We start from the raw sequence: 15,248 nt of genomic DNA, 5'->3' as shown, positions 1-15,248 counted from the left end.
GGACTTTGGTTCGGCCACATTTGGAGTACTGTGTGCAGTTCTGGTCGTCTCACTTTAGGAAAGATGTGGAAGCTTTGGAGAGGGTGCAGAGAAGATTTACCAGGATGTTGCCTGGAATGGAGAATAGGTCGTACGAGGATAGGTTGAGCGTGCTAGGCCTTTTCTCGTTGGAACGGAGAAGGATGAGGGGTGACTTGATAGAGGTGTATAAGATGATCAGAGGAATAGAGAGAGTAGACAATCAGAAACTTTTTCGCCGGGTAAAACAGAGTGACAATAGACAATGGACAATAGACAATAGGTGCAGGAGTAGGCCATTCAGCCCTTCGATTCTGCACCGCCATTCAATATAATCATGGCTGATCTTTTCTAATCAGTATCCTGTTCCTGCCTTATCTCCATAACCCTTGATTCCACTATCTTTGAGAGCTCTATCCAACTCTTTTTTAAATGAATCCAGAGAGTGGGCCTCCACTGCCCTCTGGGGCAGAGCATTCCACACAGCCACCACTCTCTGGGTGAAGAAGTTTCTCCTGAGCTCTGTCCTAAAAGGTCTACCCCGTATTTTTAAGCTGTGTCCTCTGGTTCAGCACTCACCTATCAGTGGAAATATGTTTCCTACTGCCAGAGTGTCCAATCCTTTCATAATCTTACATGACTCAATCAGATCCCCTCTCAGTCTTCTAAACTCAAGGGTATACAAGCCCAGTCCCTTCAGTCTTTCAGTGTAAGGTAATCCTGCCATTCCAGGAATTGACCTCGTGAAACTACGCTGCACTCCCTCAATAGCCAGAATGTCTTTTCTCAAATTTGGAGACCAGAACTGCACACAATACTCCAGGTGTGGTCTAACCAGGGCCCTGTACAGCTGAAGAAGCACATCTTTGCTTCTATACTCAATTCCTCTTGTTATAAAGGCCAGCATGCTATTATCCTTCTTCACTACCTGCTGTACCTGCATGCTTGCCTTCATTGACTGGTGTCAAGAACACCCAGATCTCTCTGTACTGCCCCTTTACATAAATTGATTCCATTGAGGTAGTAATCTGCCTTCCTGTTCTTGCCACCAAAGTGGATAACCATACATTTATCTACATTAAACTGCATCTGCCATGCATCTGCCCACTCACTTATCTTGTCCAGGTCACCCTGTAATCTCCTAACATCCTCATCACATTTCACCCTGCAACCCACCTTTGTATCATCAGCAAATTTGCTAATGTTATTGCTGATACCATCTTCTATATCATTAACATATATTGTAAAAAGCTGCTGTCCCAGCACAGATCCCTGCGGTACCCCACTGGTCACTGCCTGCCATTCTGAAATGGAGCCGTTTATCACTACCCTTTGTTTCCTGTTAGCCAACCAATTTTCAATCCAATCTAGTACTTTGCCCCCAATACCATGCGCCCTAATTTAACTCACTAACCTCCTGTGTGGGACTGTATCAAAAGCTTTCTGAAAGTCCAATTACACTACATCTACTGGATCTCCCTCGTCCAACTTTAGAGTTACATCCTCAAAAAATTCAAGAAGATTAGTCAAGCATGATTTCCCCTTCATAAATCCATGCTGACTCTGTCCTATCCTGTTACTCCTACCCAGTTGTGCAGTAATTTCATCCTTTATAATATACTCCAGCATCTTTCCCACCACTGAGGTCAGACTAACTGGTCTATAATTTCCTGCTTTCTCTCGCCCACCTTTCTTAAAAAGTGGTATAACATTAGCCACCCTCCAATCCTCAGGAACCGACCGCAAATCTATTGAACTCTGGAAAATAATCACCAACGCATCCACGATTTCCCTAGCCACCTCCTTCAGTACCCTGGGATGCAGACCATTAGGCCCCGGAGACTTATCAACCTTCAGACATAACAGTCTCTACAACACCAAATCCTGGCAAATATTAATTCCCTTAAGTTCAGGTCCTTCAGCCACTGTTACCTCAGGGAGATTGCTTGTGTCTTCCCCAGTGAACACAGATCTGAAGTACCCATTTAATTCCTCTGCCATTTCTTTGTTCCTCATAATATATTCCCCTGTTTCTGTCTTGAAGGGCCCAATTTTAGTCCTAGACATTTTTTTACCTTGCACATACATAAAAAAGCTTTTCCTCTCCTCCTTAATATTCTTGGCCAGTTTACCTTCGTACCTCATTTTTCCTCTGCGTATTTCCTTCTTAGTAATCCCCAGTTATCTTAGCTATGTTATACATTTTCTCTTTTAACTTGATATGTTTCTTTACTTCCCTCGTCAGCCACGGCCGCCCATGCCTCTTCCTGGGATCTTTCTTCCTTTTAGAAATGAACTAATCCAGCAACTTCTGCATTATACACAGAAATATCCGCCATTGTTCCTCCACGGTCATCCCTGCTAAGGTATTGCACCATTGAACTTTGGCCAGCTCCTCCCTCATAGCTCCATAGTTCCCTTTATTCAACAGAAGTACTGTCACTTCCGACTGTACCCTCTCCCTCTCAAATTGCAGATTGAAGCTTATTGTATTATGGTCACTACTTCCCAATGGCTCCTTCACTTCGAGGTTTCTGACCAATTCTGGTTCGTTACACAATACCAGATCCAGAATTGCCTTCTTCCTGGTCGGCTCCAGCACCAGCTGCTCTAAGAATCCATCTCTGAGGCACTCCACAAAGTCTCTTTCTTGAGGCCCAATACCATCCTGATTTTACCAGTCTACATGCATGTTACAATCCCCCATAACAACTGTAGTGACATCTTTGCGACAGGCCAATTTCAGCTCCTGATTTAACTTACATCCGACATCCAGACTCCTGTTTGGGGGCCTGTAGATGACTCCCAAGAGGGTCTTTTTACCCTTAGTATTTCGAATCTCTATCCACACTGACTCTACATTCCCTGACTCTACGTCCCCCCGCGGAAGGGACTGAATATCGTCCCTTACCAACTTGGCCACCCCACCCTCTCTGCCCATCAGTCTGTCCTTCCGATAGCACGTGTTGCCTTGAATATTCATTTCCCAGGCCCTGTCAACTTGAAGCCACGTCTCAGTTATCCTCACAATATCGTATCTGACAATTTTCAAAAGAGCCTCATGCTCATCCATCTTATGTCTGATGCTTCGTGAATTCACGTATAGTATTTTTAATTTGTTCCTGCTCTCAACCCTTCCCATCAAACCTTATTTCACTCAACCTTACAGCATGATGCCTTTCCGAGTTTTCTGCCTCATTGATACAGTTGTCTTTCTTGACTTCTCTTGTTCTAAGTTTCCCTTCAATTTCCTTTTTAAACATCCAGCTTGTCCCCTGCCCCCCGCTACTTAGTTTAAATGTAGCGGTGTTGCAGTAAAAAACTTGCCTGCCAGAATGCTGGTCCCTAACCTATTAAGGTGCAAGCCGTCTCTCTTGTAGAATTTATGCTTACCACAAAATATACCTCAGTGATCCAAGAACTTAAATCCTTGCTTCCTGCACCAGTTCCCCAACCACACGTTCAAGTCCATTATCTCCCTGTTTCTGGCCACACTAGCCCGAGGAACTGGAAGCAAACCGGAGATAACCACCTTGGACATCCTGCTTTTCAGACTTCTTCCTACTTCTCCGAAGTCTCGCTGTAGTATGTTCCTCCTCTTCTTCCCGTCATCATTTGTGCCGACATGTACCATCACCTCTGGGTCTTCACCCTCATCCTTGAGGATTTCCTGCACTCTGTCCGCGATGTCTTTCCCTCTAGCACCAGGAAGGCAACACACCATCCTTTAAATCCCGTCTTCTGCTACAAAACCCCGGTCAGTTCCTCTCACGATGGAGTCCCCTATTACCACGGCTCTGTGCGATGTCCGACTCTTCCGCTCTGCCTCTGCGGCAAGTTTTGATTGACAAACTTGGCTGCCTTGCGAACTGGCAGTATCATCAGTCTCTGCATCCAAAAGCTTCAACTTGTTCCTGACAGGTACTTCTCCAGGGGTCTCTTGCACCTGTCTCCTCTCCGCCTTCCTCATCGTCTGGTCTCTTCTGCTCTCTTCTGGCATGATTGGTCAGACTGTATCACAGTGTGTCAGAGAGAGTCAGAAAGTGTCACAGTGTGTGTCAGAGAGAGTCAGTAAGTGTAACTGTCTGTCTCAGAGAGTGTCAGAGCGGGTCAGAGAGTGTCACAGTGTGTCTCAGGGAGTCAGAGAGAGACAGAAAGTGTCACAGTGTGTCTCAGAGAGAGTCACAGTGTTTCAGAAAATGTCACCGTGTGTCAGAGAGTGTCACAGTCGTTCAGAGAGTGTCATAGTGTGTCACAATAACTGTCACAGTTTGTCAGAGCATGACACAGTGTATCTCAGAGAGTGACAGAGAGAGTCAGAGGATGTCACAGTGTGTCAAAGAGAGTGTCAGAGAGTGTTGCAGTGTGTCTAAGAGAGTGTGAGAGTGTCAGTGTGTCACAGTCTCTCAGGGTGTGTCACAGTGTGTCTCAGAAAGTGTCAGAGAGAATCAGAGAGTGTCACAGTGTGTCTGTGAGAATTGCAAAGAGTCGGAAAGTGTCACAGTCTGTTAGAGAATGTCACATTGTGTCTCAGTGAGTTTCACAGTGTGTCTCAGAGAGTCAGAGACAGTCCGAACGTGTCACAGTCTGTCTCAGAGTATCACAGTGTGTCACAGTCTGTCAGAGAATGTCACAGAGTGTCTCAGTGAGTTTCACAGTGCGTCTCAGAGAGACAGAGAGAGTCAGAAAGTGTCACAGTCTGTCTCAGACAGTGTCACAGTGTGTCAGATAGTGTCAAAGCGAACCTCAGAGAGAGTCAGAGACTGTCTCAGTGTGTCTAAGATAGTCTCAGAGAGAGTCAGAGAGTATCACAGTCTGTCAGAGAGTGTCACAGTGTGTCTCAGTGAGTGTCACAGTGTGTCTCAGAGAGTCAGAAAGTGTCACAGTCTATCTCAGATGGTGTCACAGTCAGTCAGACAGGGCTACAGTATATTTCAGAGTGAGTCAGAGAGTGTCAGAAAGTGTCACAGTCTGTCTGAGTGTCACAGTGTGACTCAGAGAGTCTCATGGAGACTCCGAAAGTGTCACAGTCTGTCTTTGAGGGTGTCGCAGTGTGTCACAGTCTTTCAGAGAGTGTCACAGAGGGTCCCAGTGTATCTAAGAGAGTTTCACAGTGTGTCTCAGAGTGTTAGAGAGAGTCAGAAAGTGTCACAGCTTTTCTCAGACAGGGTCACAGTGTGACACAATCTGTCAGAGAATCTTACAGCGTATTGCAGAGTATCTCAGAGAGAGTCAGAAAGTGTCAGAGTGTGTCATACCGTGCCTCAGAGATTTTCAGAGCGTGTCAGATTTTGGCTCAGAGCATGTCACAGTCTGTGAGAGAGCGTCAGTGTGTTACAGAGATGCCAGAGTGAGTAAGAGAGTGTAACAGTATGTCATACTGTGCCTCAGAGAGTGTCAGATAGAGTCAGACTGAATCACAGTGTATCTCAGAGAAAGTCAGAAAGTGTCACAGTGTGTGTCAGAGCGGGTCGGAGAGTGTCACAGTGTGTCCCAGGGAGTCAGAGAGAAACAGAAAGTGTCACAGTGTGTCTCAGAGAGAGTCACAGTGTCTCAGAAAATGTCAGAGCGTGTCACAGTCGTTCAGAGAGTGTCATAGTACGTCACAGAAATTGTCACAGTTTGTCAGAGCGTGACACAGTGTATCTCAGAGGATGACAGACAGAGTCAGAGAGTGTCACAATGTGTCTAAGAAAGTGTCAGAGAATGTCACAGTTTGTCACAACCTGTCAGAGTGTGTCACAGTGTGTCGTGCTGTGCCTCAGAGGGTATCAGAGAGAGTCAGATAGTGTCACAGTCTGTCTCAGAGAGTGTCAGAGAGAGTCCGCGTGTGTCTCAGAGTGTCAGAAAGTGTCACAATGTGTCGCAGTCTGTCACAGTGTCATAGTGTGTCTCAGAGAGTGTCAGAGAGCGTCACAGCGTGTCTCAGAGAGTGTCAGGTAGGATAAGAGAGTGTCACAGTGTGTCTAAGCAAGTGTCAGAGAGTGTCACAGTGTGTCATAGTCTCTCAGAGAGTGTCACAGTGTATATCAGTGAGAGTCAGAGAGTGTCACAGTCTGTCAGAGATTGTCACATTGTGTCTCAGTGAGTTTCACCGTGTGTCTCAGAGAGTCAGAGAGAGTCATAACGTGTCGCAGTCTGTCTCAGAGAGTATCACAGAGTGTCACAGTCTGTCTCAGAAAGTGTCACAGTGTGTCAGTGTGTGGCACAGTGTGTCTCAGTGTGTGTCACAGTGTGTCCCAGAGAGTCGGAGAGAGTCAGAAAGTTTCACAGTCTCTCCCAGAGAGTGTCACAGTGTGTCATACTGTGTCTCAGAGAGGGTCAGAGAGTGTCAGCATTTTGCTCTGCGAGTGTCACTGTGTGTCTCAGAGATGTCAGAGTGAGTCAGGGAGTGTAACAGCATGTCATACTGTGCCTCACAGTGTGTTTCAGAGATAGTCAGACTGTATCACAGTGTGTCAGAGAGAGTCAGAAAGTGTCACAGTGTGTGTCAGAGAGTGTCAGTGAGTGTAACTGTCTGTCTCAGAGAGTGTCAGAGCGGGTCAGAGAGTGTCACAGTGTGTCTCAGGGAGTCAGAGAGAGACAGAAAGTGTCACAGTGTGTCTCAGAGAGAGTCACAGTGTTTCAGAAAACGTCACCGTGTGTCAGAGCGTGTCACAGTCGTTCAGAGAGTGTCATAGTGTGTCACAGAAATTGCCACAGTTCGTCAGAGCGTGACACAGTATATCTCAGAGGATGACAGAGAGAGTCAGAGAGTGTCACAATGTGTCTAAGAGAGTGTTAGAGAATGTCACAGTTTGTCACAACCTGTCAGAGTGTGTCACAGTGTGTCGTGCTGTGCCTCAGAGGGTATCAGAGAGAGTCAGACAGTGTCACAGTGTGTCTCAGAAAGTGTCTGAGAGAGTCAGCGTGTGTCTCAGAGTCAGAACGTGTCACAATGTGTCGCAGTCTGTCACAGAGTGTCATAGTGTGTCTCAGAGAGTGTCAGAGAGCGTCATAGCCTGTCTCAGAGAGTATCAGGTAGGATCAGAGAGTGTCTCAGTGAGTGTCACAGAGTGTCTCAGAGAGTCAGAGAGAGTCAGAAAGTGTCACAGTCTCTCCCAGAGAGTGTGACAGTGTGTCACAGTCTGTCAGAGAAGTTTACAGTATATTTAAGAATGAGTCAGAGAGAGTCAGAAAGCGTCACAGTCTGTCTCAGAGAGTTTCTAAGTGTGTCAGTCTGAAAGAGAGTGTCACAGTGTGCCTCAGAGAGTGTCAGAGAGAGTCAGAAAGTGTCACAGTCTGTCTTTGAGAGCCTCTCAGTGTGTCACAGTCTGTCAGAGAGTGTCACAATGTGGGTCAGAGAGTGTCAGAGAGAGTGAGAAAGTGTCACAAACCGTCTAAGAGAATGTTACAGTGGGTCTGCGAGAGTCAGAAAGTGTCACAGTGTCTCTACGAAAGTGTCAGAGAGTGTCACAGTGTATCACAGTCTGTCAGAGAGTGTCACAGTGTGTCTCAGAGAGAGTCCGATAGGATCAGAGAGTTTCACAGTGGGTGCCAGAGAGACAGGGAGAGTCAGAAACTGTCACAGTCTGTCTCTGGCAGTGTCACAGTGTGTCTCAGAGTGTCAGAGAGTGTAGCAGTGTGTCTCAGAGAGTGTCACAGTGTGTCTCAGAGATGGTCAGATAGGATCGCAGAGTGTCACAGTGCGGCTCAAAGTGTCACAGCGTGTCATAGTCTGTTAGAGAGTGTGACAGTGTGTCTCAGAGAGTGTCAGATAAGGTCAGACAGTGTCACAGTGCGTCTCAGAAAGTGTCTCAGTGTGTCTAAGAGAGTGTCAGAGAGAGTCAGAGTGTCAGAGTCTGACAGAGAGTGTCATATTGTGTCTCAGAGATTGTCACAGTGTGTCACAGTCGGTCAGAGAGTGTCACAGTGTGTTTCAGAGAGTGTCACAATGTGTCACAGTCTGTCACAGTCCGTCAGAGAGTGTCACAGTGTGCCTCAGAGAGTGTCAGAGAGAATAAGAATGTGTCACAGTCTGTCTTTGGGAGTGTCTCAGTGTGTCATGGCCTTTCAGAGAGTGTCACAGAGGGTCACAGTGAGTCTAAGAGAGTTTCACAGTGTGTCTCAGAGTGTTAGAGAGAGTCAGAAATTGTCACAGTGTTTCTCAGAGAGTGTTACAGTGTGACACAATCTGTTAGAGAATCTTACAGTGTGTTGCAGAGTAATCTCAGAGAGAGTCAGAAAGTGTCACAGTGTGTCAAACTGTGTCTCAGAGAGTGTCAGCATTTGGCTGAGAGTGTCACAGTCTGTGAGAGAGTGTCACAGTGTGTCTCAGAGATGTCAGAGTGAGTCAGAGAGTGTCACAGTATGTCATACTGTGCCTCAGAGAGTGTCAGATAGAGTCAGACTGTGTCAAACTGTGTCAGAGAGAGTCAGAAAGTGTCACAGTGAGTGTCAGAGAGAGTCAGTGAGTGTAACTGTCCGTCTCATAGAGTGTCAGAGCGGGTCAGAGAGTTTCACAGTGTGTCTCAGGGAGTCAGAGAGAGACAGAAAGTGTCACAGTGTGTCTCAGAGAGAGTCACAGTGTTTCACAAAACGTCACTGTGTCAGAGAGTGTCACAGTCGTTAAGAGAGTGTCATAGTGTGACACAGAAATTGTCACAGTATGTCAGAGTCGTTCAAAGAGTGTCATAGTGTGTCACAGAAATTGTCACAGACTGTCAGAGCATGACACAGTGTATCTCAGAGAGTGACAGAGAGAGTCAGAGGGTGTCACAGTATGCCTAAGAGAGTGTCAGAGAGAGTCAAAGACTGTCGCAGTGTGTCTAAGAGAGGTTCAGAGAGTGTCAGTGTGTCACAGTCTCTCAGAGTGTCACGGTGTGCCTCAAAGAGTGTCACAGTGTGACACAGTCTGTCAGAGAGTGTCACAGTGTGTCTCAGAGAGTGTCAGAGAGAATTAGAGAGTGCCACAGCGTGTCTATGAGATTGTCAGAGAGAATCAGAGAATATCACAGTCTGTTAGAGAATGTCACATTGTGTCTCAGTGAGTTTCAGGGTGTGTCTCAGAGAGTCAGAGAGAGTCAGAACGTGTCACAGTCTGTCTCAGAGAGTATCACAGTGTGTCAGATAGTGTCAAACTGTGTCTCAGAGAAAGTCAGAGAGTGTCACAGTGTGTCTAAGATAGTCTCAGAGAGAGTCAGAGTGTGTCACAGTCTGTCAGAGAGTGTCACAGAGTGTCTCAGTGAGTTTCACAGTGCGTCTCAGAGAGACAGAGAGAGTCAGAAAGTGTCACAGTCTGTCTCAGAGAGTATCACAGTGTGTCACAGTCTCTCAGAGAGTGTCACAGTGTGTCTCAGGAAGTGTCAGAGAGAATCAGAGATTGTAACAGTGTGTCTATGAGAATGTCAGAGAGAGTCAGAGAGTGTCACAGTCTGTTAGAGAATGTCACATTGTGTCTAAGTGAGTTTCACAGTTTGTCTCAGAGAGTCAGAAAAAGTCAGTACGTGTCACAGATTGAGTCAGAGAATATCACAGTGTGTCAGATAGTGTCAAAATGTGCCTCAGAGAGAGTCAGAGAGTGTCACAGTGTGTCTGAGATAGTCTCAGATTGAGTCAGAGAGTGTCACAGTGTGTCACAGTCTGTCAGAGAGTGTCACAGAGGGTCTCAGTGAGTTTCACAATGCATCTCAGAGAGACAGAGAGAGTCAGAAAGTGTCACAATCTGTATCAGAGAGTGTCACCGTGTGTCACAGTCTGTCAGAGACTGTCACAGTGTGTCTCAGTGAGTTTCACAGTGCGTCTCAGAGAGACAGAGAGAGTCAGACAGTGTCACAGTCTGTCTCAGAGAGTGTCACAGCGTGTCAGATAGTGTCAATGTGAGCCTCAGAGAGAGTCAGAGAGTGTCACAGTTTCTCAGTGAGTGTCACAGTGTATTTCAGAGAGAGTCAGAGAGTGTCACAGTGTGTCTCAGAGAGTGTCGGATAGGATGAGAGAGTGTCACAGTGCGTCTCAAATTATCAGTTGGGGCCCAGTGTGCCGCAGACAGTGTCAGAGTGTGTCACAGTGTGTCACAGTCTGTCAGAGAGTATCCCAGTGCGTCTCAAATTGTCAGAGCGGGTCCCAGTGTGCCTCAAAGAGACTCAGAGAGTGTCACAGTGTGTCACAGTCTCTCAGAGAGTGTCACAGTGTGTTTCAGAGAGAGTCAGAAAGTGTCACAGTCTGTCTCAGAGTGTGACAGTGTGTCACAGTCTGTCAGAGAAGATTACAGTATATTTCAGAGTGAGCCAGAGAGAATGAGAAAGAGTCACAGTCTGTCTTTGAGATTGTCTCAGTGTATCACAGTCTGTCAGAGAGTGTCACAGTGTGCCTCAGAGAGTGTCAGAGAGAGTAAGAATGTGTCACAGTCTGTCTGTGAGAGTGTCTCAGTGTGTCATGGTCTTTCAGAGAGTGTCACAAAGGGTCACAGTGAGTCTAAGAGAGTTTCACAGTGTGTCTCAGAATGTAAGAGAGAGTCAGAAATTGTCACAGTGTTTCTCAGAGCGTGTCACAGTGTGATACAATCTGTCAGAGAATCTTACAGTGTATTGCTGAGTAATCTCAGAGAGAGTCAGAAAGTGTCATAGTGTGTCATACTGTGTCTCAGAGAGTGTTAAAGAGTGTCAGCATTTGGCTCAGAGAGTGTCACGGTCTGTGAGAGTGTCACAGTGTGTCTCAGAGATGTCAGAGTGAGTCAGAGAGTGTCACAGTATGTTAGACTGTGTCTCAGAGTTTCGGATAGAGTCGGACTGTATCAAATTGTGTCGGAGAGAGTCAGAAAGTGTCACAGTATGTGTCAAAGAGAGTCAGTGAGTGTAACTGTCTGTCTCAGAGAATGTCAGAGCGGGTCAGAGAGTGTCACAGTGTGTCTCAGGGAGTCAGAGAGAGATAGAAAGTGTCACAGTGTGTCTCAGAGAGAGTCACAGTGTTTCAGAAAATGTCACCGTGTGTCAGAGAGTGTCACAGTCGTTCAGAGAGTGTCATAGTGTGTCACAATAATTGTCACAGTCTGTCAGAGCATGACACAGTGTATCTCAGAGAGTGACAGAGAGAGTCAGAGGATGTCACCGTGTGTCAAAAAGAGTGTCAGAGTGGCAGTGTGTCTAAGACAGTGTGAGAGAGTGTCAGTGTGTCACAGTCTCTCAGAGAGTGTCACAGTGTGTCTCAGAAAGTGTCAGAGAGAATCAGAGAGTGTCACAGTGTGTCTATGAGATTGTCAGAGAGTCGGAGAGTGTCACAGTCTGTTAGAGAATGTCACATTGTGTCTCAGTGAGTTTCACAGTGTGTCTCAGAGATTTCAGAGTGAGTCAGAGAGTTTCACAGTGTGTCTATGAGAATGTCAGAAAGAGTCAGAAAGTGTCACATTGTGTCTCAGTGAGTTTCACACTGTGCCTCAGAGAGTTGGAGAGAGTCAGAACGTGTCACATTCTGTCTCAGAGAGTATCACAGTGTGTGAGGTAGTGTCAAATTGGGCCTCAGAGAGAGTCAGAGAGTGTCACAGTGTGTCACAGTTTGTCAGAGATTGTCACAGTGTGTCTCAGTGAGTTTCACAGTGCGTCTCAGAGAGACAGAGAGAGTCATAAAGTGTCACAGTCTGTCTCAGAGAGTGTCACAGCGTGTCAGATAGTGTCAATATGTGCCTCAGGGAGAGTCAGAGAATGTCACAATGTGTCTAAGATAGTCTCAGAGAGAGTCAGAGAGTGTCAGATACGATCAGAGAGTGTCACAGTGTGTCTTATAGACTGTCAGAGTGTGTCACTTTCTGTCAGAGAGTGTCACAGTGCTTATCCAAATCTCAGAGAGGGCCCCAGTGTGTCTCAGAAAGTGTCACAGTGTGTCACAGTTTCTCAGAGTGTCACAGTGTGTTTCAGAGAGAGTCAGAGAGTGTCACAATGTGTCACAGTCTGTCAGGGAGTGTCACAGTGTATCATCGAGTGTCACAGTGTGTTTCAGAGAGAGTCAGAGAGTGTCACAGTGTGTCTCAGAGATTGTCAGATAGGTTCAGAGAGTGTCACAGTGCATCTCAAAGTGTTAGAGAGAGTCAGAGAGTGTTACAGTGTGTCTGAGAGAGTGTCAGAGAGAGTCAGAGAGTGTCACAGTGTGTCTAAGAGATTTTCAGAGATTATCACAGTGTGTCTTAGTGAGTGTCACAGTGTGTCTCAGAGCGTCAGGTAGAGTCAGAAAGTGTCATAGTCTGTCTCAGACAGTGTCACAGTGTGTCACCGTCTGTCAGAGAGTGTTACAGAGTGTTTCAGATGTGCTAGAAAGAGTCACAGTCTGTCACAGTGTGTCTGAGAGAGTGTCACAGTGTGTCTCCGAGAGTGTCACAGTGTGTTGGAGAGTGTCAGAGAGTTTCACAGTGTGTCTCAGAGAGTGTCACAGTGTGTCTCAGAGAGTGTCACAGTATGTTGGAGAGTGTCAGAGAGAGTCACAGTCTATTTCAGAGAGTGTCAGAGAGTGTCACAATGTGTCACAGTCTGTCAGAGAGTGTCACAGTGTGTTTCAGAGAATGTCAGACAGTGTCACAGTGTGTCTCAGAGAGTGTCACAGTCTGTCAGAGTCTCTCAGAGAGTGTTTCAGTGTGTCACAGTCTGTCAGAGAGTGTCACAGTGCGCCTCAGAGAGAGTCAGAGAGAGTCACGGTGTGTTTCAGTCTATCACAGTCTGTCAGAGAGTGTCACAGTGCGTCTCAAAGAGAGTTGGAGAGTGTCACAGTTTGTCTCAGAGAGTGTCACATTGTGACAGTCTGTCAGAGAATGTTAGGTTGTATTTCAAAGTGTGTCAGAGAGTGTCAGAAAGTGTCACAGTGTGTCATACTGTGTCTCAGAGAGTGTCAGAGAGTGTCAGATTGTCAGCATGTGGCTCAGAGAGGGTCACAGTATGTCAGAGAGTGTCACAGTGTTTCCCAGAGAGTGTCAGTGAGCGTCACAGTGTATCTCAGTGTGTCAGAGAGAGTCACATTGTGCCTCAGAGAGAGTCAGAGAGTGACACAGTGTTTCTCAGAGAGTGTGAGAGATCGTCAAAAAATGGCACAGTGTGTCTCAGAGAGTGTCACAGTGCCTCAGAAAATGTCACCGTCTGTCAGAGAGTGTCACTGAGTGTCAGAGAGTGTCTCAGTGTGTCCCAGAGAGAGTCGCAGTCTGTCAGAGTGTGTCACAGTGCGTCTCAGAGAGGGGCAGAGAGTGACATAGTGTGTTCCAGTGTGGCCGATAGAGTCACAGAGTGTCACAGAGTGTCACAGTGGGTCTCAGTGAGTGTCACAGTGTGTCACAGACATTGTCAGAGAGTGCCACAGAGAGTTTCAGAGAGAGTCAGAGAGTGTCACCGTGTGTCTCAGAGATTCAGGGAGAGTCATAAAGTGTCACAATCTGTCAGCAAGTACCACAGTGTGTTTCAGAGAGAGTCAGAGAGTGTCACAGCGCGTCTCAGTGACTGTCACAGTGTGTCTCAGAGAGTCAGGTAGAGTCAGAAAGGGTCACAGTTGGTGTCAGAGAGTGTCACAGTGTGTCACCGTCTGTCAGAGAGTGTCACAGAGTGCTAGGAAGTGTCAGAGTACGTCACAGAGAGTGTCACAGCGTGTCTCAGAGAGTGTCACAGTGTGTTGGAGAGTGTCAGAGAGTGTCACAGTGTGTCTCAGAGAGTGTAACAGTGTGTTGGAGAGTGTCAGAGAGTGTCACAGTGTTTTCTGCCCGTGTCTGAGAGTGTCACAATGTGTCACAGTCTGTCAGAGAGTGTCACGGTGTGTCTCAGAGAGTGTCACAGACTGTCCCAGTCTCTCAGAGAGTGTTTCAGTGTGTCACAGTCTGTCAGAGAGTGTCACGGTGTGTCTCAGAGAGTGTCACAGTGTGTTGGAGAGTGTCAGAGAGTGTCACAGTGTGTCTCAGAGAGTGTCACAGTGTGTTGGAGAGTGTCAGAGAGTGTCACCGTGTGCCTCAGAGAGAGTCAGAGAGTGTCACATTGTGTTTCAGTGTGTTACAGTCTGTCAGAGAGTGTCACAGTACGCCTCAGAGAGAGTCAGAGTGTGTCACAGTGTGTTTCAGTGTATCAGAATCTGTCAGAGAGTGTCACAGTGTGCCTCAGAGTGAGTCAGACAGTGTCACAGTGTGTCTCAGAAAGTGTCTCAGTCTGTCTCAGAGAGTGTCAGATAAGATCGGAGAGTGTTGCAGTGTGTTAGAGAAAGTGCCAGAGAGTGTCACAGTGTGTCTCAGCGTGTGTCAGAGAGTGTCACAGAGAGTTTCAGAGAGATTCAGCGAGTGTCACAGTGTGTTTCAGAGAGAGTCAGAGAGTTTCACAGTGTGTCTCAGAGATTTTCATAGAGAGTCTGAGAGTGTCACAGTGTATCTCAGTGACTGTCACAGTGTGTCTCAGAGAGTCAGGTAGAGTCAGAAAAGGTCACAGTCGGTGTCAGAGAGTGTCAGAGAGTGTCACCGTCTGTCAGAGAGTGTCACAGAGTGTTTCAGAGAGTGTCAGAGAGTGTCACAATGTGTCACAGTCTGTCAGGGAGTGTCACAGTGTGTTTCAGAGAATGTCAGAGAGTGTCACAGTGTGTCTCAGAGAGTGTCACAGTCTGTCACAGTCTCACAGAGAGTATTTCAGTGTGTCACAGTCTGTCAGAGAGTGTCACAGTGTGCCTCAGAGAGAGTCAGAGAGTGTCACAGTATGTTTCAGTGTATCACAGTCTGTCAGAGAGTGTCACAGTGCGTCTCAGAGAGACAGAGTGAGTCAGAAAGTGTCACAGTCTGGCTCAGAGAGTGTCACAGCGTGTCAGATAGTGTCAATATGTGCCTCATAGAGAGTCACAATGTGTCTAAGATAGTCTCAGAGAGAGTCAGAGAGTGTCAGATAGGATCAGAGAGTGTCGCAGTTTGTCTTATAGAGTGTCAGAGTGTGTCACCTTCTGTCAGAGAGTGTCACAGTGCTTCTCCAAATCTCAGAGAAGGTCCCAGTGTGTCTCAGAGAGTGTCGCAGTGTGTCACAGTTTCTCAGAGAGTGTCACAGTGTGTTTCAGAGAGAGTCAGAGAGTGTCACAGTGTGTCTCAGAGAGTGTCAGATAGGATCAGGGAGTGTCATAGTGCATCTCAAAGTGTCAGCGAGAGTCAGAGAGTGTCACAGTGTGTCTAAGAGAGTGTCAGATAGAGTCAGAGCGTGTTTCAGTGTGTCACAGTCTGTCAGAGAGTGTCACAGTTTGTCTTAGAGAGAGTCAGAGAGTGTCAC

The sequence above is a fragment of the Chiloscyllium plagiosum genome, unplaced genomic scaffold (assembly GCF_037043375.1).
Source record: "Chiloscyllium plagiosum isolate Xiang-an unplaced genomic scaffold, Cpla_swu_hap1 HiC_scaffold_45, whole genome shotgun sequence".
Classification (NCBI taxonomy): Eukaryota; Metazoa; Chordata; class Chondrichthyes; order Orectolobiformes; family Hemiscylliidae; genus Chiloscyllium; species Chiloscyllium plagiosum.
Note: the sequence above shows the minus strand (reverse complement) of the source record.